The 22,360-nt window shown below is 40.2% G+C and overlaps 1 pseudogene; it reads left to right on the top strand.

The window, feature by feature from the left end:
• The first annotated feature begins 8,416 nt into the window (after positions 1 to 8,416).
• The window catches only part of LOC132522642 (glutaredoxin-3-like), a 102,224-nt pseudogene continuing 88,280 nt past the window's right edge, over positions 8,417 to 22,360 (top strand).

The raw sequence follows: 22,360 nt of genomic DNA, 5'->3' as shown, positions 1-22,360 counted from the left end.
TGGGGCAACCTGAATACTCTGCTCATCATCCTTGCTCTCAACCATTAGATTGTATCCATCAGAGATACAGGTTAACATTAAGGATCTATACAAGAGGCAGATGAGGGGTAATGGTGACGGCACAGTTAATTCTCATAGTAGTTGTAGTTCCTAAGTAAAAGGTTGTAGGTAGGGTGGAAGTGGAATATATTTATTATAAGTATAAGCCACAAATTATAGTTTCTCATGCATTTCACTTGTTGACAGTGACCAAGAATCAGGTTGTGAGAAAAGAGAATATAGGACATTGGTAAAGCTTTGAACTAGGTGAAAGCCCACAGGAAGTTGGAAATTGAATTAAGACTTAGTGCGTGTCACTGTACTTTTCAGATGTAGATTTGGCAAGAGGAGGGATTGCCACAGAAGAGGCAGTGAGCAGGGCCAATGTCACCTCAGCCAAAAACTGTGTTTTTTGAGAACAAAAACAAATTTGAAAAGAATTTCTTAATTAAAAAATTAGCAAAGAGAAACATTAAAAAGGAAGAAGAAGAAAAGAAAATCCAGCCTGAACCCAAGAAATAACACTATATAATAATTTTTTAAAAAGACTTAGAGGAAAGGTAAATTTCCAAAATAATATTCTGTTGTAAAATCCAGAAAAAACTCTCAGGAAACTATTTGCAATAGAGAAATAGAAAGGCAGGAAGATATAAAATGCCAGGATAAAAAGGCAATATAAGTTTCAGTGAGAGATGTATAAAATACAGAATGATTATCATAACAGACTTGAAATCCACAGAATAAAGTAAAAAGAAAAAACTGTTGAGAGAGAGGATGAGGAGGATGGAGAATGAGGAGTCAACATGTGGATAACTGGTGTCCCTAAAGGAGAGTAAACAAATAACAAGAAATAATCAATGACATACACAAGAAGATATGCCTGCGTGGTTAAGAACCCGCCTGCGGGTTCGAGCCCTGGTCTGGGAAGATCCCACATGCTGCAGAGCAACTAAGCCCGTGCACCACAACTACTGAAGCCTGTGCACCTAGAGCCCGTGCTCCACAACAAGAGAAGCCACCACAATGAGAAGCCTGCGCACCACAATGAAGAGTAGTCCCCGCTCGCCGCAACTATAGAAAGCCCATGCACAGCAACGAAGACCCAATGCAGCCAAAGATAAATAAATAAATAAAAGATGTGCCTCAGAGAAAGAATGATTTATAGATTAAGGTGGCTCACCCAGCCAACGTCCATAAAAAGACTCACTTTTGGTCACACCCTGGCAATACTTTTAATATAAGGTTTCATACTCCATAACAATGTTTTCAAACTTCTTGGTCTCACGATGACTTTATACTCTTAAAATTTACTCAGGATCCTGAAGGACTTTGTTTATACAGGTTATATCTATCAATGTTTACCGTACTAGAAATTAAAATAGAGTTTAAAGAAAATCTTTATGTATTTATTTTTTTAAACCCCATTACATGTTAACATAAGTAGCATATTTTTGCGTAAAAAGCCCTGTTTTCCAAAACAAAAAAATTATGGGAAGAGTGACATTGTTTTATATACATTGTTGCAAATCTCTTCAATGTCTGACTTAGTAGAAGACAGGAGAAGTCACATTTACTTCTGCATTCAATTAGTTTTAATATGTTACTTTGGTTGGAGTGTGTGAAAAATATCTAGCATCACTCAGACATGTAGTTACAAGACAGAGTAAAGAGCCATTTCAGACAATTGTAGATATTTAAAAAATACTGCACCAAAACTTGAAATGTGGTAGTTTTTAAAGGTTAATTGTAATATGGAAATTGAAATCATTTTAAATAACTTTTCATACTCAGTTATAGCCAAATCCATTAGTCTATCTTGCACTTTGAATGGATCTTCACCTATATAACATCGTTCATTAATCATCTGAAAACATATTGTTTCCCTGAGTTATGCAGATCTTCCAAATGTGGACACATTTCATTATACAATTTTTAAAGTTCACATTCGTTAATATTCCCACTGATAATCATCAGAAAAGTAAGTATTGGACTTTGCTAAGTATCGCTAACAAGGTCACAGTGGTCATTGAAAAGTTTTCCAGGGCTTCCCTGGTGGCGCAGTGGTTGAGAGTCCGCCTGCCGATGCAGGGGACGTGGGTTCGTGCCCCGGTCCGGGAAGATCCCACGTGCCGCGGAGCGGCTGGGCCCGTGAGCCATGGCCGCTGAGCCTGCGCGTCCGGAGCCTGTGCTGCGCAACGGGAGAGGCCCCAACAGTGAGAGGCCCGCGTACCGCAAAAAAGGGGAAAAAAAAAAAAAAAAGAAAAGTTTTCCAAAGTTCTAATTTTCACTTGGAAGCTTGAATGTTATCATTGAACAACAAATACAGTCAGTTCTTTTCCTCAAAATGACAGTTTTGTTTAGTCCATTTGAAAGACAATGGCTGACAAATACTCAATATTGATCTACCATAGTTTGTCTGTTAGTTGTTCTTTCACGCAAAAAGGTGGCTAGTTCAGTTTGTTGCTCGAACAATTGCCCCAGTGGTTTTCCTCAAGACAGTCATCATACTCAGGTGTGCTGTAGAAGTGCCTTGCGTGTTCCTCCCCTTACTATCAAACAGAATATACAATGACTAATATTGCAATTTGGTGCCACTGCCTGGATTCTTGCTAAGGCATCATTGCTTTTGCACTTTTAGTGCAAATGTCAACACCATAAAAGAAAAAAATATCTTAGTAATATTATGAAAATTGTTTTGACCTCATGGACTTCCTGAAGGGTCTCAGGGACCCCCATGGGTGTACTGACCACACTTTTAGAACCACTGCTCTGTAAGCATCATGACAGACAAAAATAGGTTTTCTATAAAGGCATTTAAATGGAGCAAGAGAAATTTCGAGAGACAAAGTTTGTAACCCAAGATGTCTTACATGTTTTTGGTGTATGTATTACCCTCCCTCTTAAAAGAAAAATATTTCATAGAAAACAAAATTCATTTATCTGCTATTTTAAAGAGACATCTAAAAAAATATGACTCAAAAATGACATGCATAAGTGTATTTAAAAAACTGAAAATATAAAGGAAGCAAGAATCAAAATATTATCAAAGTATAATTCACATCAGAAATCATTAAACAGAACCAAGACAGCTATTTTTCTTGGCCATGGTTTCATTCTACAGAGGAGGAATTGCTGCCCTAAACCTTTATGAACCAAATACATTATGCATTAAAGCAAACAAAATAAAAACAGGCATACAAATACAAGTAGAAGTTGAAAGAAACATACTAAAATGGTAGATCAACAGTTTTTTTTTTAATCTTTCTTAGATCAAAGTAGGAAAGAAAGAAAGGCAGGCTACAGCGCATCCAATAATACACGATGATTTTACATTCTTTGCCTCCTGCAGAACAAGACAGGCTTTAAGCTGTAGGGAGAGGAAATACTATCTTTCTTTGAGACTTGAGCAGTGGGGTCTATGCTTTGAAGGTGGTAGATTTATGTAAATGGTTTCCTGAGTGGTGGGTCTAAAATTGAGGCTGAGATTTCACATGTGGTCTGATATATGATCTACACAGAAATCAACTGTATCTTGTAAACCAGATAACTTCAATTTCTTGGGTTCTCTGTATTTATGTCCCTGTTAGTAACATCTATTCTTATATAAACATTCCATTCTTGTTTCAGTTGTACTATAGGGAAGCTGAGGAGGATCGAGAATCTTCTCTGATATCTCTAGTAATTAGAACAATATCTGGTGTAGAGTAAGTGCTCAATAAATATTTATTGAATGAACAAATGTATGTGTGTGAAGCCAGAATGAACCAGGGTCTTTTTCTCTAACTTCCAATCCTTAGACTAGCATGATGGGGAGGAGGAGAGGCAGTGAAAATCGGCACAAAATTCAGGCAAGAACCAGATAGATACGGTCCAGCTACCATTTCCCGAGTGGTGAATTTAATCTTCATGGCCACCCTTGGAGGCTCTGAGCTGTATTTTATTCACAAAGGTAGCCATTCCCTTGCAGCATCATTCTAGGGAAGAGCTTATACTGGAAGTATGGGGGCGGGGAGGGTACCTATAAGTCAAATACTCAAATAACCTCCTGCAAGTGGGGCTTAAGACCAGACTCATGCATAATAACCACAACCCCTGTGTGTGTCTTCCCAGCTGCTCCACTACGCTCTGGAATCATGTGCTTCTGGGCATGTGCAAAAAGATTAATGTGATACTTTTCTCAAATAGGTTAAGGCTATTCAGCCTATAGGACCTGTGTGGCACAAGGAAGCTGAGAGGTACCCAGAAAAGGAACGGGCAGTAGAGGAGCAAAGGCTAGAGGCCCAGAAATAGATTCTTGCTGCTGAGACAGACGAGACTGTGACAGCAGAAACAATACCTGTATGGGGAGGTCCCCCAGCCACAGAGGAGTCTTTAGCAAGGAACTTGGGCACACCCACTTCTCCTGACAGGGAAACTGCCCAGAGGCTGTGCCTAAACAAATGAAGGCAGCAAGAACCACTATAATAAGATCAGAAGAGAAGCTCAACATCACTAATCATCAGAGAAATGCAAATCAAAACTAAAATGAGGTTATCCCCTCACACCAGTCAGAATGGCCATCATCAAAAAATCTACACACAATAAATGAGGGAGAGGGTATGGAGAAAAGGGAACCCTCTTGTACTGTTGGTGTGAATGTAAATGGATCCAGCCACTGTGGAGAACAGTATGGAGGTTCCTTAAAAAACTAAAAATAGAACTACCATATGATGCTGCAATCACACTACTGGGCATATACCCTGAGAAAACCATAATTCAAAAATAGACATGTACCACAATGTTCATTGCAGCTCTATTTACAATAGCCAGGTCATGGAAGCAACCTAAATGTCCATCAACAGAAGAATGGATAAAGATGTGGCACATGTATACAATGGAATATTACTCAGCCATAAAAAGAAACGAAATTGGGTCATTTGTAGAGATGTGGATGGATCTAGAGACTGTCATACAGAGTGAAGTAAGTCAGAAAGAGAAAAACAAATACCGTATATTAATGCATATATGTGGAATCTAGAAAAATGGTACAGATGAACCAGTTTGCAGGGCAGAAATAGAGACACAGATGTAGAGAAAAAGTGTATGGATACCAAAGAGGAAAGGATGGGGTGGTGGGAGGAATTGGGAAATTGGGTTTGACACATATACACTATTGATACTATGTATAAAATAGATAACTAATGAGAACATGCTGTATAGCACAGGGAACTCTACTTAATGCACTGTGGTGACCTAAATGGGAAGGAAATCCAAAAAAGAGGAGACATATGTATATGTATAGCTAATTAATTTTGCCATACAGTAGAAACTAACACAACATTGTAAAGCAACTATACTCCAATAAAAATTAATTAAAAAAAAAAAAGAAAAACAGAATTCTACCCTTTCCTCTTCAGCCAAAAGTCAGAAACAGGCAAACACAAAGCAGTAGCTGGGATTTGAGGCCAGCCGGGGGAGAGAGGGTGGGGTGTCAACGTGAATTGTGTGATGAATCTCAAGCTTCAGGGCCCCAAGAGACAGAAGCGGGAGACCCTGAAGCAGATGCCCTGGCAATACAGGCCATGTAGTCCAATAAGTGAAACAGTGGGAGGGAGGAGGGATGGGTATTTGAGGACACTAACCAGGAAATACAAGCCATTAATACTGCTGGAGAGGAGACATCGGAAGGCTGCAATTATGAACATTTTGTGAGAATTCTGGGAGATTTGACTGTACCAAAGAGTCCTTTGCTCTGAGAAGGAGAAGCAGTGGTGGTGTTTGGTTTTATGAGTCCAGTGAGCTATGATGTAGGAGGACATGGGAGGTGGGCAGGGTACACTCTTCTGGGATCCCGTATTTTTCAGGGCAAAAAAATCCTGCCAAGAGAAGCTAAGTCAGTTCTGGACTCTTCACTTCCCATGCATTTCCACTATTGTATTCAGGTTATGTTGAAAAAAAATTCCAAAGGGAAAGCAGCAAAACCATGGGTTTTTGTAATTAGTGCAGCAAAGTAGCCAGGTTTTTAATATTAATGAGCATTGTTTGATGTCTGTATACCTGAGTAAAAGCACACTTGGTAAAAAAATTTTGAAACTATTGTGGGCTTATAATGAATATTTAATCATCAAATGCAATAGTATATTTAGCATTCAAATATTCTATTTTTAATTGGAAAGGTACACAATAAAATCTTGCCATTAACTAACTGAATAGTGGGATCGGGAGCTGCAATGGATGGGGAGAGAATTTTGCTATTCATTTTGTACTCTTCAACTTTTGTACTCTCCTCCTTAAGTATTTTTGAACAATGTGCTTGTGCAATTAAAATAGTAGTTAGATAATACTATTATAGTCTAGGCTAGTTCTAGAAATTATGATGAGAAAATAAAGTGAGAAAATTTTGATTTTGGAGTTCCATTGTCACGAACACCTTTTCCTCCATGCTTTTCATCCCCTATCAGAATCTTTCTCCTGCACATTAGAATAATGGTAAGAGTTTAAATCATAAAATTTTGATTCAATAGTAATTAAATCCTTACGCTAACGGAATTTAAAACAGATGTTGGGACTTGTCCTGCTTTCCGTGTTTTAGGAAAACAATAGATGTAATAACAGAAGCGATCCTTTCCTGGCCTCCTCTAGCTGTCAAAACCCTAGACTGTGCACCCGACCTCTCAATGTCTTTCATAATTAAATTATTGAAAAGAAGAATTCTTTCCCTTTTAAAACCAAGCATAATTAGGCTCATGGTACTTTCATTGCAGCAATCTCTTGGTTATGATCCAGAGGAATATGTAAGAAGCTAGAGGTGTAGGTATTGGATTGAATAAGTTGCACAGAAATAATGAGCTGGAAACAGTTGGTGCTGCTACCCAGGGAACAGAACAGGCCAGCCCACTTTCACAGTGAGCCTCCAGCAATGAACGAGTCTTGGTTTTTACCCAGCTGTATCTGGGGAACTGTTTCACTCTGGAGAGTCCATTGAGGTGGCTGGGTGTGGCAAATGTTTAATAATCCGCTCTGCAAAAAGCAGAAAAGACAGAAAGGAAGGGATGGAGGAAGGAAATTCTGATTTGTAGCATTTCCCCATTTTCCTGGCCAATTACAGGCTACCCTCAGGTCACCGAACCTGGAGTTGGGAAGAGCCGTTCAACATGGGCTCTCCCAAGGCACGCCAAATCAACTCTAGCACACCACTAACCTGTTTCAACTTTCAGGTGCCTGCTGAGAGGCTGAGGATTCACTTTGCAACATTATCTCTCTCCAGTGACTTATGGGCTTCTGTGGGCCATGAAGAGTGGTGCTTTTTTTTTTTTTTTTTTATAAAATCTCCCCATTCCATAGTAAAAAGCCGAGATCTACTTCCTAATGAGGTATTATTTTTGGAATCAAGCAAGAGAGCTCTGACCATTGGCTTATTATTTGCAGTATTGCTCTGGAAACCCATTATCAAAGGAGCAATAGGCATATGGAAAGGAAAAGATATTACTTTGGCTCAGAGCAAACAATATAACAGTGACACCAAACTGAAGGAAATAGGGTAGAGGCTTCTGTGCGTCAGTTGGTAGGTAATGAGAGCCTGAACTCCTAAAGGAGAAGAAACCCACAGCAGAGCCCTGCATTAGCATATGCCAATTTATCTCAGGTTCTAATGTAGGCAGAGAGGCTTCTAAATGAATAATTGCTGACGGGGCAACTGTGGGAGCCATCTCTCGAAGAGATCAATTTTATTATTTTTTCCCCAGGCCACTGCAAATATGAGCTTAATAATCCTTTCAATGGGTACTGCGTTATCATAAAATAATCTAAATGCTACTAAGTGGTATTTAAAATGATTTCCAGACACCAGTAGGCTCAAGGAAATGGCGATTCAGCTGCGAATGTATCGCTAATACAGTATGAAAGAAGGTACAGCAATCAGGTCACGTTGCTGGGGTCAAAATCCTCCATGATTCTTTTTGCTTCCATCTTTGACCCCCATCCAGTTTTTGGAACTCTGCCTCACTTCTTACTTATTTCATCTTTTTTCAGATTCCTGCCCACACCCTGCCCAGACCTGCACTGTGGTATGAAAAAGATGTTGTCTGCCACTTATTCTCAGTTGTGAGGTGCTGCAGAGCTGCTGAGAAGGGGAAATCAGAGATGGAAGGCAGCCTTCCCTGAAACCCTGAAGCAGCTAGGCTGAGAAGAATGAAAGGTCTGGGCAATGCATGTTGTTCATCATACCTCCCACCTGACTTTGTGTGATCTGATAGTATGTAGTATTATGGAAGGGGAGGTTAGAGGGAATCCAGAGGTGAAAATATCCATGGCTCTACTGTAATTGGGAGACAAAAGTTTCAGAAGTTCAAGTGCATGATCTAATCATGTGCTGCCCAAGTGAAATCTACAAGAGGATATGCTTAATATCTCCAGTACCAGCACTGTAGTACAGGGGTTCCCCAAACCCCAGGCCACGGACGGGTACTGGTTCGTGGGCCTGATAGGAACTGGGCCTTACAGCAGGAGGTGAGTGGCAGGTGAGCGAGCCAAGCTTCATCTGTATTTACAGCCACTCCCCATCACTCGCATTACAGCCTAAGCTCCGCCTCCTGTCAGATCAGCACAGCATTAGATTCTCATAGGAGCGCGACCCCTACTGTGAACTGCACGTGCAAGGGATCTAGGTTGCACGCTCCGTATGAGAATCTAATGCCTGATGATCTAAGGTGGAGCTGAGGGGTGATGGTAGCACTGGGGAGCGGCTGCAAATACAGATTATCATTAGCAGAGAGGTTTGACTGCCCAGAGACCATAATAAATCAATTGCTTGCAGACTCATATCAAAACCCTATCAGTGAGCGGCAAGTGAAAATTAAGCTGCATCTGGTGGCAGGCTTTATAGTGGGAAGTGAGTTGATGTACTTCAGTTGTACAGCTGCATCTTGTGGCAGGCTTTAAGTCAGAATCTGACACTTATTTTAGTCTGCATGTGGCCCGCCCATTATTTTATTTACCACTTCTGTCCGCACCTCATTCCCACACTGCGCGCTTGTCTTGGTTTTCGTAAGCTCACAAGCTAACCCTTGCCAAAATGAGTAAAAAACAAATGTTGCTGGAGAGCTTCTTTGAAAAGGGGGAAAGACCCAATGATGAGATGGCAGAAGACTCTAAGACCGCGAACAAAAAGAAAGCTGCATTTAAAAGAAAATACCAAGAGTCCTACTTAAATTACAGGTTCATTGCAACAGTTGATTCACATTCTCAAAGCCTGCTTTGTATAATATGTGGCAACCGGCTATCCAACCAAGCCCTGAAAACTTCAAACCTGCTTCGCCACATGGAGAGTAAGCACCCTGCATTAAAAGACAAGCCTTTGGGGTTTTTCAAAAGAAAAAAAAACGTGAACACGAAGAACAGAAGCAATTATTGAAGGCCACCGCTTCATCAAATGTGTCTGCACTGAGAGCATCATTCTTAGTGGCTAACTGCATTGCTAAAGCTAAGTAAGAAGCCCTTTACTCTTGGTGAAGAGTTGATCCTGCCTGCTGCTAAGGACATCTGTCATGAGCTTTTAGGAGAGGCTGCAGTTCAAAAGGTGGCACGTGTTCCTTTTTTGGCTAGCATCATAACTAGACGAATTGATGAAATAGCAGAGGATACTGAGGCGCAATTGTCAGAGAGGATTAATGAGTCACTGTGGTACGCAATCCAGGTTGACAAGTCCACCAATGTTGACAACAAGGCAACAATGCTTGCTTTTGTGTGATATATTTTTCAAGAGGATGTGCATTACGATATGTTATGTGCACTTTTGTTGCCAACCAACACCACAGCTGCAGACCTATTCAAGTCTTTGAATGATTACATATCAGGAAAACTGAATTGGTCATTTTGTGTCGGTATATGCAGGATGGAGCGGCTGCCATGACTGGATGGCTTTCTGGTTTCACTACTCGGGTCAAAGAGGTCGCTTCTGAATGTCAGTCTACACACTGTGTCATCCACAGAGAAGTGCTGGCTAGCCGAAAAATGTCACCTGAACTTAGCAGTGTTTTGCAGGATGTGATTAAAATTATCAACCATGTTAAAGTACATGCCCTTAACTCACGTCTGTTCGCGCAGCTCTGTGAGGAGATGGACGCAGAGCACACACGTCTTCTCTTATACACAGAAGTGAGACGGCTTCTAGAGATAGATCACTGGCCAGAGTTTTTGAGTTATGAGAGCCACTCCAGAGATTTCTTTTAGAAAAACAGTCACTACTGGCAGCACATTTCAGTGACACAGAATGGGTCACAAAACTTGCTTACTTGTGTGACATATTCAACTTGCTCAGTGAACTCAATCTGTCGTTTCAGGGGAGAACGACAATTGTGTTCAGGATGGTAGATAAAGTGGCTGCATTCAAAGCCAAACTGGAATTATGGGGGCAACGAGTGAACATTAGGATTTTTGACATATTTCAAACATTAGAGATTTAGAAGGAGACTGAGCCAGGGCCTTCCTTCTCCCAGCTGGTGCATGATTACCTATCTCAGCTTTCAAAAGAGTTTGAGCATTACTTCCCAACCACAAAAAACCCCTGAGCTGGGAAGGAATGGATCTGCAACCCATTTGCGAACAAGCCAGGTGAATCAACTTTGTCCATGCTAGAAGAGGATCAACTGCTTGAGATTGCAAATGACGGTGGCCATAAAAGTGTGTTTGAGACAACTTCAAATCTCCATAGGTTCTGGATTAAAGTCAAGGCGGAATATCCTGAGATTGCCACAGAAGCACTGAAAAGCCTGCTTCCATTTCCAACATCCTATCTTTGTGAAGCAGGGTTTTTTGCAGTGACAGCAAACACTCCAAAACGAGATTATGAAAACAAACACACAAACAAACAAAACGAGATTACGGAGTAGACTGGATTTAAGCAACACACTTCAGGTGTCACCGTCTCCCATCACCCCCAGATGGGACCATGTAGTTGCAGGAAAAGAAGCTCAGAGCTCCCACTGATTCTGCATGATGGTAAGTTGTATAATTATTTCATTATATATTACAATGTAATAATAATAGAAATAAAGCACACAATACATGTAAGGCACTTGAATCATCCAAAAACCATCCCCCGCCCCCGGTCCGTGGAAAAATTGTCTTCCACGAAACCAGTCCCTGGTGCCAAAAAGGTTGGGGTCCGCTGCTCTAGTACATCATTAACCTAGCTAACCAGCACCCTGGAAATCAAGAAAGTCATGCCAAGGAGAGGTCCGATGGCCCTCATGTTTTTCTATTAAGACACATAATAATGCAGAGGGGAGAGACACCTTTAGGATGAAATACCTAATTTCGGTGGCTTTTTTGGAAGGAAAATAATGGGACACTCTCAGCTCTTAATTTGTCTTTCTGTTTGGCTTTTTTTTTTTTAACTGGTAAAATATACATAACAAGAAATTCTTAATTGGTTTTTACAGAGCAGTTAAAATCCATTCTAAGAAATAGCCAGTAGCGCACTCCCACCCCCACCATGGGGAACAGAGGTGGGAAATTCAGAGCATCTTCGATCTCCATCTCCAGATTATAGCAACGTGTCAAGAAATAGTAAAGGAGGGCTAGAAGCACAGGGACATTTACATCTCACGATGCTGACAGGCAGCCAGCTGGTGATGGTACCCTGGAGCAGCCATGCAGAGAGAAAACCACTGCAGAGCATGGGAGCTGGTGGGATCACAGGCTGCAGCACTCCTGGCAAGGATGCGAGAAGAACGGCGGATTTGCAGAACTGCAGATCTGCTGCTTTGGGTGTCAGTCACAGAGCTCTGCAAATAGTAGTGAATAAACTGGGATAAGAAGGAGGTTGTGTGGGTCCCTCCAACATACTCTTTCCATGTGACTTGACTGGAAATGAGGAATTAGCCAAAAAATGAGGTTTCAGGACCTGGATCTGCCATGCAGCTGAGGAGCCTTATGTGCACAAACAAAATCAGCGTTAATAGGAGGCAAGTTATCCCAAAGAAATACAGCAGCCTGTGTTTCTCCAGCAGGCACTCTGGTTGAGGATATCAAGTTTGCATCTTTATTTCCTGGAATGTTGTCAATCAACATCAAACAACCATCAAATAAAATCCGAGTCAAGTGGAACAGAGACCTCAGGTACAATGTGCTACAGACAAATGTGTCTGGCAGAAGATTAATGGAGCAGCATAAAATTCATTCAAGTCATCACACCAGGATTTGAAAAGTCAAAATATTTTTCAGGTCACGGTGAGAATCCCCTGAAAGGTGATGAGGAATGGCTGGGATTAACCCAACACTACATGTCAGGGTTGAGGGAACAAAGCTACAATATAATCTGGGGATGATATTTTCCCTTAGGTGTGAGAAATAACATTAATTAGAATTTTTATTTGAGTTTTAGGTCATAATTCCAGGCATGGAAGATTTTTCTCCCCATCCCCACCCAGTAACATCTGAGGAATATGAAAAACACAGGTCAGTAGCAATTTAACTTGTTGATCACACCTGGTGTGGTCAATGACCTGGGGAAATGGGTCCTCTCAAACCCTGTGAGAGTAAAACTGGGTACAGTCCTTCTGGAAGGTAATTGGGTAACATGCGCTTTGACCTACACATTCCATTTCTAAAAATTTTTGCCAGATACACAAAGACATATGTACACTGCTGTCATTGTACCATTGTTTAAAAGAGCAAAACACCAGAAATAAGCTAAATGTCTTTCCATAGAGACTGGTTAGATAAATTGTGGTAGAGCCATACAATAAGAATATTGTAGCCATCAAAAGATGAGCAAATCTTTTTCTGGCCCACGTGTAATGTGTCCATGATATACTAAGTGGAAAAGACAAGAGGCAAAACAGAATAGTATAATCCCAGTTGTGTTAAACAAAAGAATAAGCACATGTAAGTTGATATTTGCACAGAAAATTACAGGAAGGCTTATGCAAACACCTGCTAAGCATGCTTATGTTTAGGAAGGTAGTTGCTTCTGGTGGCTCCAGGTGGCCCTTGGCTTGTGACTATGAAACTCCAGTCTCTGCCTCTGTCTTCACATGGGCTTGTCCTCCTCTGTGTTTGTGTCTTCTCTTCTGACTCTTATAAGGACACTTGTCATTGGATTTAGGGACCACCTGGATAAATCCAGGATGATCTCATTTTGAGATCCTTAACTTAATTAACTCATCTGTAAAGATCATTTTTTCTAAATAGGGTCATATTCACAGGCTCCAGTGGTCAGGGCATGGGTATATTTTGGGAGGGGGGCACCATTTCATTTACTACAACAAGTTACTAGTATTTTAAGACATAAATACTCCAGGAAGTATAGCCATGTTAAGCTCACTAGAAAGTATCTACCATTCTTTATTTCAGTTTATCTCACAGTTGTTTTCTTCCTAAGTACAGACTGAGGGCTGCGGTGGGGAATGATTATTGATGAGGATTTAGGGACAGGGAAGGATTCTTCTGGAGGAAAAAAAAAAGTCCTAAGGTCAGAGCAGCCTGGGTAGGCAGCTCTGAAAGGTCAGAGCCTAACTAGAAAGCAGAGGGGCAGGGGAAGGCAGCTTAGCACAGAAGGAGCAGTAGAAAGGGGGCTGGAGGCGAATGGAATGGTTCTGGAAGCAGCCAACTCACCGTCATGGCCTGCCTGGGTGGGATTTTAGTGGCTTTCATGCAGCTAGAGTTACTGAAGCCTATTTTTGGATTGGAAGGGAAGAAGGGAGAGAAGATGAACATCGCCATCTTGTTCTTCTGGTTTCAGGTCACTTCACCTGTGGGAGATGGGCTGGAAGCCCCAGAACCCACAACAACCATAGCACCAGGCTCTCTGCAGAGGGTGGAACAGTCACAGCTGGGAGCTGCTCGGATGCTGCCGTTCTGGTTGATTTCTCCTGCACCCACTCTGGAGGGGAGGGGCTGGAAGTAATGGGGAGTCCTTTAATAACCCCAGAAATATTCTCTAGGGAGGGGAGAAGGATTATAACTCCCATCGGGAGACTCTGCACAGGCTCTCTCCTACTTCTTACAGCAACTGTGGAGCACACAGGCTTGGCCAAGCCAGTCCAGGACCGAGGCCAATGGGAATTCCCTCCACCAGCGTTCTCACAAGGAGCAGGGGTGCTTATAGGCTGAGAAAGCCTTTTTTCCTCCAGACCCTGTGCCATCTAGTGCCAAAGAACATACCCCACACCTTCTCCCAGAGCTGTGCCCCCCTGCACCCCCTTCACCAGCATTTACGCACTCCCAACATACTCTCTTTGAGGGAGCCCAGACTCCAGTTCTGATACAGTTCTTGCATCTATGTTATTTTGTTTCCCTGGCACTAGGGAAGGGATGTTTCAGAGAGAATGGGCAGAAAGTGAGCTAGATGGGAAGAAACAAACAAAAAAAACTTCAGAAAGGATTCACTAGGGCTGACTTGGGAATCATAGAAATCAAGTTTGCAGCGATTGGAGGCTCTTGGGAGCTTTCCCAGGTAATAGAGGTCTCTTCCTCCCCAAAGTTCTTAAGCTGCAAAAGATGGCTAACTCCTTGGTGTCAGAGCAGCAGTACATCTGGAAAGGCTAAGAATGAGACCCTAGAGATGCCTTTAAGCTTCTCCCTATATAACAGTTCCCCCAGAAAGTTGGAGGCAACTAGGAGGCAAGAGACACTCAGCTGAAGGCTGGTCTTCCCTTAAGACTTAAAAGAGGAGGACACCATACATTCCTGAGTCACTTGTGAAGTAGAACACAATTGTCTTTGGAACTCAATTTTCGTTGTACTTATCTCTCACTGCCACTTGATAGCTCCCCATTCCCCACGCTGGGCACCTACTATTCCCTTTAGTTCTCTGTATTAGTTTACTAGGGTTGCCAGAACAGAGTACCACAAACTGGGTGGCTTGAAACAATAGAAACTTATTTTCTTATAGTTCTGAAGATGTCCAAAATCAAGATGTCAGAAGACCATGCTCCCTTTGAAACCTGTAGAGGAGATTCCTTCCTACTTCTGGTGGTTTACTGGCACTCTTTGGCATTCCTTGGCTTGCAGTTACAATGTCTGCCTCCTTCAATCTCTGCCTTGGTCCTTCCATGGCATTCTCCTCTCATGCATCTTGTGATATTTCTTTAATCAGAACTCCCCAGTAGCAGAAAAAGCACCAAAGTAAGAGAGTCAGGGCACTGAGTGTCATTCTACTCCTACCACACTGAGTAGCTGAGTGACTTGTACAAACTCACTGACTCATTTTTTATCATCTAGGAAATAAAAAGGATTTCTCATGTTCATCCAACTATCACATTCTAGAGGACTCTAACTTTTTACTTTTACCCTTTTGATCAGTGTTAAATTTTTATGTCGTATTAATTTTACAATAATTTCTTTTAAAGTGGGAAAAAATAGGTCAATTTCTGCTAGCAGTTGCATATTAGTAAAGGCAAGTATTCTGGAATGCAGTAGTGCAAGTGGTCTTCCAGATTTTTCCAGAGGAAGATCTACCTTTGAACTCCCCTGATTCTTAAAGCCATGGGGATGCTGACAAGGGAAGCAGAGACCCTGTGAGGTAGAGTTTTTGAAAGCAGGAAGGAGTGAGCCCACACTTGCAAGCCATTCAGTCTCCCACCAGTGTGCTCCAAAGGGTGTGGGAAGGCAAGTGTGAACAACAGTTTATGTTGCCTGCTTGGGTAACCTCACAGTTTAACAACGTTGGGTTTGACTGGCCACCATGCAAGTGAAGGGGCAGGTGGTAATGGAAGAGCTTAAACCTCAAAAGCACAGTCTTTGGAGTCTGGTGGTGTAGATTCAAATTTGAGCTCTGCTACTGACTAGCTTAGCAATGCAACCTTGGGGAGGTCACCTAACCATCCTAAGCTGCCTCCGGTTCCCCATTTATAAAGTAGAGGTAATAATCCTATCAGAGTATTGTCCTGAGGATTAAATAAAATGTTTAAAGCACTTAGCATGGCACCAGGCACATACTAAGTGCTCATTAGATGGCAGTTTTATCATTATTTCTGCTCCCAATTTCATTTCTACTTGGCTGTCATAGTTAATGTGAGTTGTTTCCAAGCTATTAAAAAGCAATACATTTTTTTTTAAAAAAGCAATAAAAGTAGTAATACCAAAGTCATGACACAAAATAATGTTTCACTAAATAGATACTGAATTTCACTTGGATTTAGTTCAACAGAGAATCATATAATTTTAAACCTAGATGGAGTTTTAAAATCTTCTGTTATTTCTTAGATGCAAAACCAAGGCCCCGAATAACTTGCCAAGATCACATAACTTGTTAGAGGCAGAGGTGAAGCTAGAAGCCATAGCCCCTAGCTTCTTTCCTGGAGTTTTGTCTGGTACAGTATAAATTCTGATTTCCAGGAGAAAACAAATGAGAAGAGGAAAACAGAAGCATTATTTGCAATACCGGATGTTAGAGAAAATTCTAATCCTACTAAATCCCTACTGTGACTAGAGGGTTAGCATATTGAATAAAAACTTGATCTATACTGACCCATTGGCTTCTACCGGAAAAAAGGTATGAAAAAAGGGAAACAATAAAGATACGAGTCCTCTCTCTCTCTCTGCCTCTCTCTCCCTCTCTGTCTCTCTCTCTCCCTCTGTCTCTCTCTCTCCCGCCCCCTTTCTTTCTTTTATCTTCCTGATTAGTTTCATGAGGCTACTGGCCATGACTTAATCAGGACTGCCAAATTATAGCTGCAAAATGATTTGTCAACAAAACCATTAATTGTCCTAAATGAAATGAATAATAAATTATTGGACTCCATGATGAAATGGTAAGGACATGAACCTCATAAATAGTGTGTGTGCCTTGAGCAGTGAGGCCATGTCAACTTCTTAAACATACAAGAAGGTAGTAAGAATACAATATTAGTGCTTAATTGATAATGTTGGAAGATTAAAGCTTCCCTAGGGGTGTGAAGGGAAAACGCCAGCATTTGTGAGGGCTTGTATTATAGTCTCCTGCTGGAAATTATTGACATCAATACCATATAAATCTGAATTCTCATACTGAGTTCATAATGTGTTTTCTGGTTACCACATACTGATTATATTATGGTATAGTGGGTAAAACTTCAAACAAGAATTGTTGAGACCTGAATTTTGATCCCAGGCCTTCAGTGACTTTCTTGTTTCATAATTATAGGTAATTTGATTTTTTCGACAAAGATTCCTAATCAGTAAAACAGAATAATTTCCTGCAAAAGGATATATAGATATATGTAAAACTTTATAAGGATTCTGTGTATATATACATGCACTGAATATATATATATATATATATATGTAGAAAAATAACATCCTCAATTGCTAGGATTAGATTTTCTGTAAATCTCAGAAATATGAGAATTTTAGTTTAGGACTTAAGATCTTATGTGTCTAAAATGTCTAAAAAATGACATTTTATGTGTCTCTGGTAGGCAGAATTTTAAGAAAGCCCCAATATTCTCACTGCCTGATGTACACACCCTGTATGATCTCTTCCACTTGAGTGTGGGCAGGATCTGGGAACAGAAGGAGATATCCATCCCATAATTAGGTTATGTTACACGGCAAAGGTGAAAAGATTCTAAAGATTAATTAAAATCCTTAGTCAGCTGACTTAATTAATCAAAAGAAAGCTTATCCTGAGTGGGCCCGACTTAATCAGATGAGCCATTTAAAAGAGGGTCTAGAGGTCAGATGTAAGAAATAGTGACTCTTTCCAAGATACCATGAGTTAAACAGCTGCAAGAAAATGAATTCTGCCAACAACCAGAGCTGGAAGAGGATTCAAGCCACAGATGAGACCCCCAGCCCCAGCCAACATGTAGATTACAGCTTTGTGAGATCTTTGAACAGAGGACCCAGCTAAGACTGCCTGAACTCCTGATCTATGAAATCAGATAATAAAGGTATGTTGTTTTAAGCCTTCACATTTGTGATAATTTGTTATGCAACAGTCAAAAATGGATATAGTGTCTTAATTTAGTTAGTGGGACTGTGTATAATGTCTCTGTCTGTATTAGTTTCCTATGGCTGCTATAACAAACTGCCACAGATTTAGTGGTTTAAACCACAACAAATATATCTCTTAGTGTTCTGGAGGTCAGAAGTCCAAAATCAGTTTCCCTGGGCTAAGATTAAGTGTCAACAGGACTGCTTTTTTCTGAATTTTCTGAGGGGAGAATTCATTTTCTTGCTTTCTTCAGCTTCTTGCATTCCTTTGCTATGATCCCCTTCTTCTATCTTCAAAGGGCATCCTTCCAATCTCTGTTTCCATCATCACATCACCTTCTCTGACTCTGATTCATCCTGTGTCCCTCATAAGGATTACGTTGATTACATCAGGCCAACTAGATAATCTAGGATAATCTTCCCACCTCAATCCTAACAATCATATCTTCAACGTCCCTTTTGCCCCATAAAGTAACAGTCACAGGTTCTGAGAATTAGGATGTAGACAAATTTGAGGGGGGCATTATTCATCTAACCACAATCCACCTTCTGGTCCCCAATGGTTCATGTCCATCTCACATGCAAAACACATCTACTCCATCCTAGCCCAAGTCTTACCCGTTGCACTGTTGTTTTACTCTGAGATGACTTTGAGATGACGGTGAGGCATTGTTGATGGTAGTGATGGCAATGGTTAGAAACTCTGGACCCTATACCTCTTTTAATGAATATAACTCCAATTTCTCAAGGTCAGTGTGCTTGAGGCATTAGTAAGCTTGTTGGCCATGAAACATATTTGTCCAGGCACCCTGAGAGTACTCTCTCCATCTTTTCGGAAAAAGCATAAAGTGTGGACTAAGCAGTCTTGTTCTGAAGATTTATTTGTAACTCCTTAGTTGCCACAAGTCATTAGTATCTTGTTCTGTGGATTTATCCAGACTTTCCTAATGCTCTTGCATAAAGTAGAAACTTTAAGTATCAGGCCTTTCTAATTTGATCTCCATGAGAAGCTTTGCCTCTCTGTTATTCTTTGCAAAGTAGTGGATGCTTTAGCAGTTCACAGGAATGCTGCACTGTGCCAAAACACACTTACTCTCTAAGCTGAATATGCTGCCTGAGGTTGCGTTGGTTCATTTACAAACTCAATCAAATGTACGATGATGGCTCCCTGAAAATATCATCAAAAGAACCTGTCAACAGACAAAGCTGAGTTTATTCTTACCATGCTAAAAGTAACATTTATAGTACAAATACTTGTGTAAGTGCCACCCACTGTCTTGACAGAATTCTAATGCCTCTCAGAGGGCAGAGGGCAAAATTAGGATATTTATGGAGTTTTAGAGTCTGGTTTAAGGCAAGTTTTTCAATGTGGTAGCTTGATTAGGATTGGGTAAGAATCGTGATTCAAAAGTTTAGCATCAGTGGACACAACAAGGCAAAGGTAGAGAGACAAGTGCTCAAAGAATCTTGGAGAGGAAGCAGTTGTTTCAGTTGTTTGATGCTACCTACTGAAAATTGGTGAATTTAATGTTTATTTAAATCGTTTTTAAAGGAAGTTTCTGAAATGAAAAATAAGGTTATTTGTAACTTTTATCTTCCTAGGCAAGATTTTCCTGGAATAATGAAGTAATATTGAGTAAGACAGTGGCATAATAACGTTATGTTAATGTGGACAGTAAGCTGTGTGGGTATAGATGGCTTTGGTTTTCACAACATATATATTTTGAGCACATACTATGAAATAGTGGAAATATAATGGTGAACAAAAGGGGCTAAAAGTCTACTAAAGGGGGTAGAGAAGTAAAGAGTCAAAAATGAAAAACTTCTATTATTTACAACATGGATGAACTGTACAATTATAATGTTGACTGAAAAGAAAAGAACAAAATAATGCATACAGCATAATTCCATTTTCATAAATATAAAAAAATAAGATAACTGTATTCTTTAGGTATGCATATGTAGGTGGTAAAACTATAAAGGAAAGAAAAGAAATTACTACTATAGAAATCAGAATAATTATTACTTCAGAAGGGAGAGAGAGGATTGTGATCTGGAAGGAATGCACGGGTAGTTTTGGGGTGCCACTGATATTTTTGCTTTTGGCGTCAAATCCAAAAAATCATTGCAAAGGCTGACGTGAAGAAGTTTACCCACTATATTTTCTCCTGGGAGTTTTATGGTTTCAGGTCTTATGTTCAAGTCTTTTATTTTGAGTTGATTTTTGTATATGATATGAAATAGTGGTCCACTTTCATTCTTTTACATGTGGCTGTCCAATTTTCCCAACACCATTTATTAAAGAGACTATCCTTCCCCTACTGCATATTCTTGGCTCCTTAGTCATCAATTGATGTAGATGTGTGGGTTTTTTTCTGAGCTCTCTATTCTCTTCCACTGATATCTGTGTCTGTTTTATGCCAAACAATATTGCTTTAATTCCTATAGCTTTGTAATATAGCTTGAAATCAGAAGGTGTAATGCCTCCAACTATATTCTTCTTTCTCAAAATTGCTTTGGCTATTTGGGGTCTTTTGTGATTCCATGTAAGCTTTAGGATTGTGTTTTCTATTTCTGTGAAAAACGCCATTGGGATTTTCATAGGATTACATTGAACCTGTACATTGCTTTTCTGTAGATCACTTCGGGCATATGGAAATTTTAACAACAATAAGTCTTCCAATCCATGAGCACAGTATATCTTTCCATTTATTTGTGCCTTCCTCAATTTCTTTCCACAAATTTTGATAAGTTATATTTTCATTTAGTTCAAAATGTTTAAATTTCAGCAACTGACAAAGGATTAATCTCCAAAATTAACAAGCAGCTCATGAAGCTCAATATCAAAAAAACAAACAATGCAATCCAAAAATGGGCTGAAGACCAAAATAGACATTTCTCCAAAGAAGATATACAGGTCACCAACAAACACATGAAAGGATGCTCAACATCACTAATCATTAGAGAAATGCAAATCAAAACTACAATGAGGTATCACCTGACACCAGTTAGAATGGCCATCATCCAAAAATCTACAAACAATAAATGCTGGAGAGGGTGTGGAGAAAAGGGAACCTTCTTGCACTGTTGGTGGGAATGTAAACTGATACAGCCACTATGGAGAACGGTATGGAGGTTCCTTAAAAAACTAAAAATAGAACTACCGTATGATGCAGCAATCCCACTACTGGGCATATACCCTGAGAAAACCATTATTCAAAGAGTCATGTACCACAATGTTCACTGCAGCTCTATTTACAATAGCCAGGACATGGAAGCAACCTAAGTGTCCATCAACAGATGAATGGATAAAGAAGATGTGACACATATATACAATGGAATATTATTCAGGCATAAAAAGAAACGAAATTGAGTTATTTGTAGTGAGGTGGATGGACCTAGAGACTGTCATACAGAGTTAGGTAAGTCAGAAAGAGAAAAACAAATACTGTATGCTAACACATATATACGGAATCTAAAAAAAAAAAAAAAAAGTTCTGAAGAACCTAGGGGCAGGACAGGAATAAAGACCCAGACATGGAGAATAGACTAGAGGACACGGGGAGGGGGAAGGGTAAGCTGGGATGAAGCGAGAGAGTGGCATGGACATATATACACAACCAAATGTAAAATCGATAGCTAGTGGGAAGCAGCCATATAGCACAGGGAGATCAGCTTGGTCCTTTGTGACCACCTAGACGGGTGGGATAGGGAGGGTGGGAGGGAGACGCAAGAGGGAGGAGATATGGGGATATATGTATATGTATGGCTGATTCACTTACTAATACACCATTGTAGAGCAATTACACTCCAATAAAGATATTAAAAAATGAAATGTTTTAATTTCTCTTGAGATTTCTTCTTTGCCCTATGTGTTATTTAAAAGTGTGTTGTTTAATATCCATGTATTTTGGGATTTTCCAGTTATCTTTCTGTTATTGATTTCGAATTTAATTTCATTGTGATCTGAGAGCAGACATTGTATGATTTCTATTCTTTAAATTTGTTAAAGTATGTTTTATGGCCCAGAATGTGATCTGTTTTGGTGAATGTTCCATGTGAGCTCAAGAAGAATGTGTATTCTGCCTTTGTTGAGTGAGGTAGTCTATAGATGTTAATTATATCCAGTTGATTGATGGGGTTATTGAGTTCAACCTGTCATTACTGAGTTTCTGCCTGGTGGACCTGTCCATTTCTGATAGAGGGGTGCTGATATCTCTAACTATGATAGTAGATTAATCTATTTCTCCTTACAATTCTGTTAGGTGTTGCCTCATGTAGTTTGATGTTCCATTGTTAGGTACATACACATTAAAGATTGTTATGTCTTCTTGGAGAATTGACTCTTTGTTATAATTATGTAATTCCCTTCTTTATCTCTGATAATGTTCCTTGCTCTGAAGTCAGCTCTGCCTGTAATTAA

Source organism: Lagenorhynchus albirostris, chromosome 7, assembly GCF_949774975.1.
Source record: "Lagenorhynchus albirostris chromosome 7, mLagAlb1.1, whole genome shotgun sequence".
Classification (NCBI taxonomy): domain Eukaryota; kingdom Metazoa; phylum Chordata; class Mammalia; order Artiodactyla; family Delphinidae; genus Lagenorhynchus; species Lagenorhynchus albirostris.
This window is presented reverse-complemented; position numbering and strand designations above follow the sequence as displayed.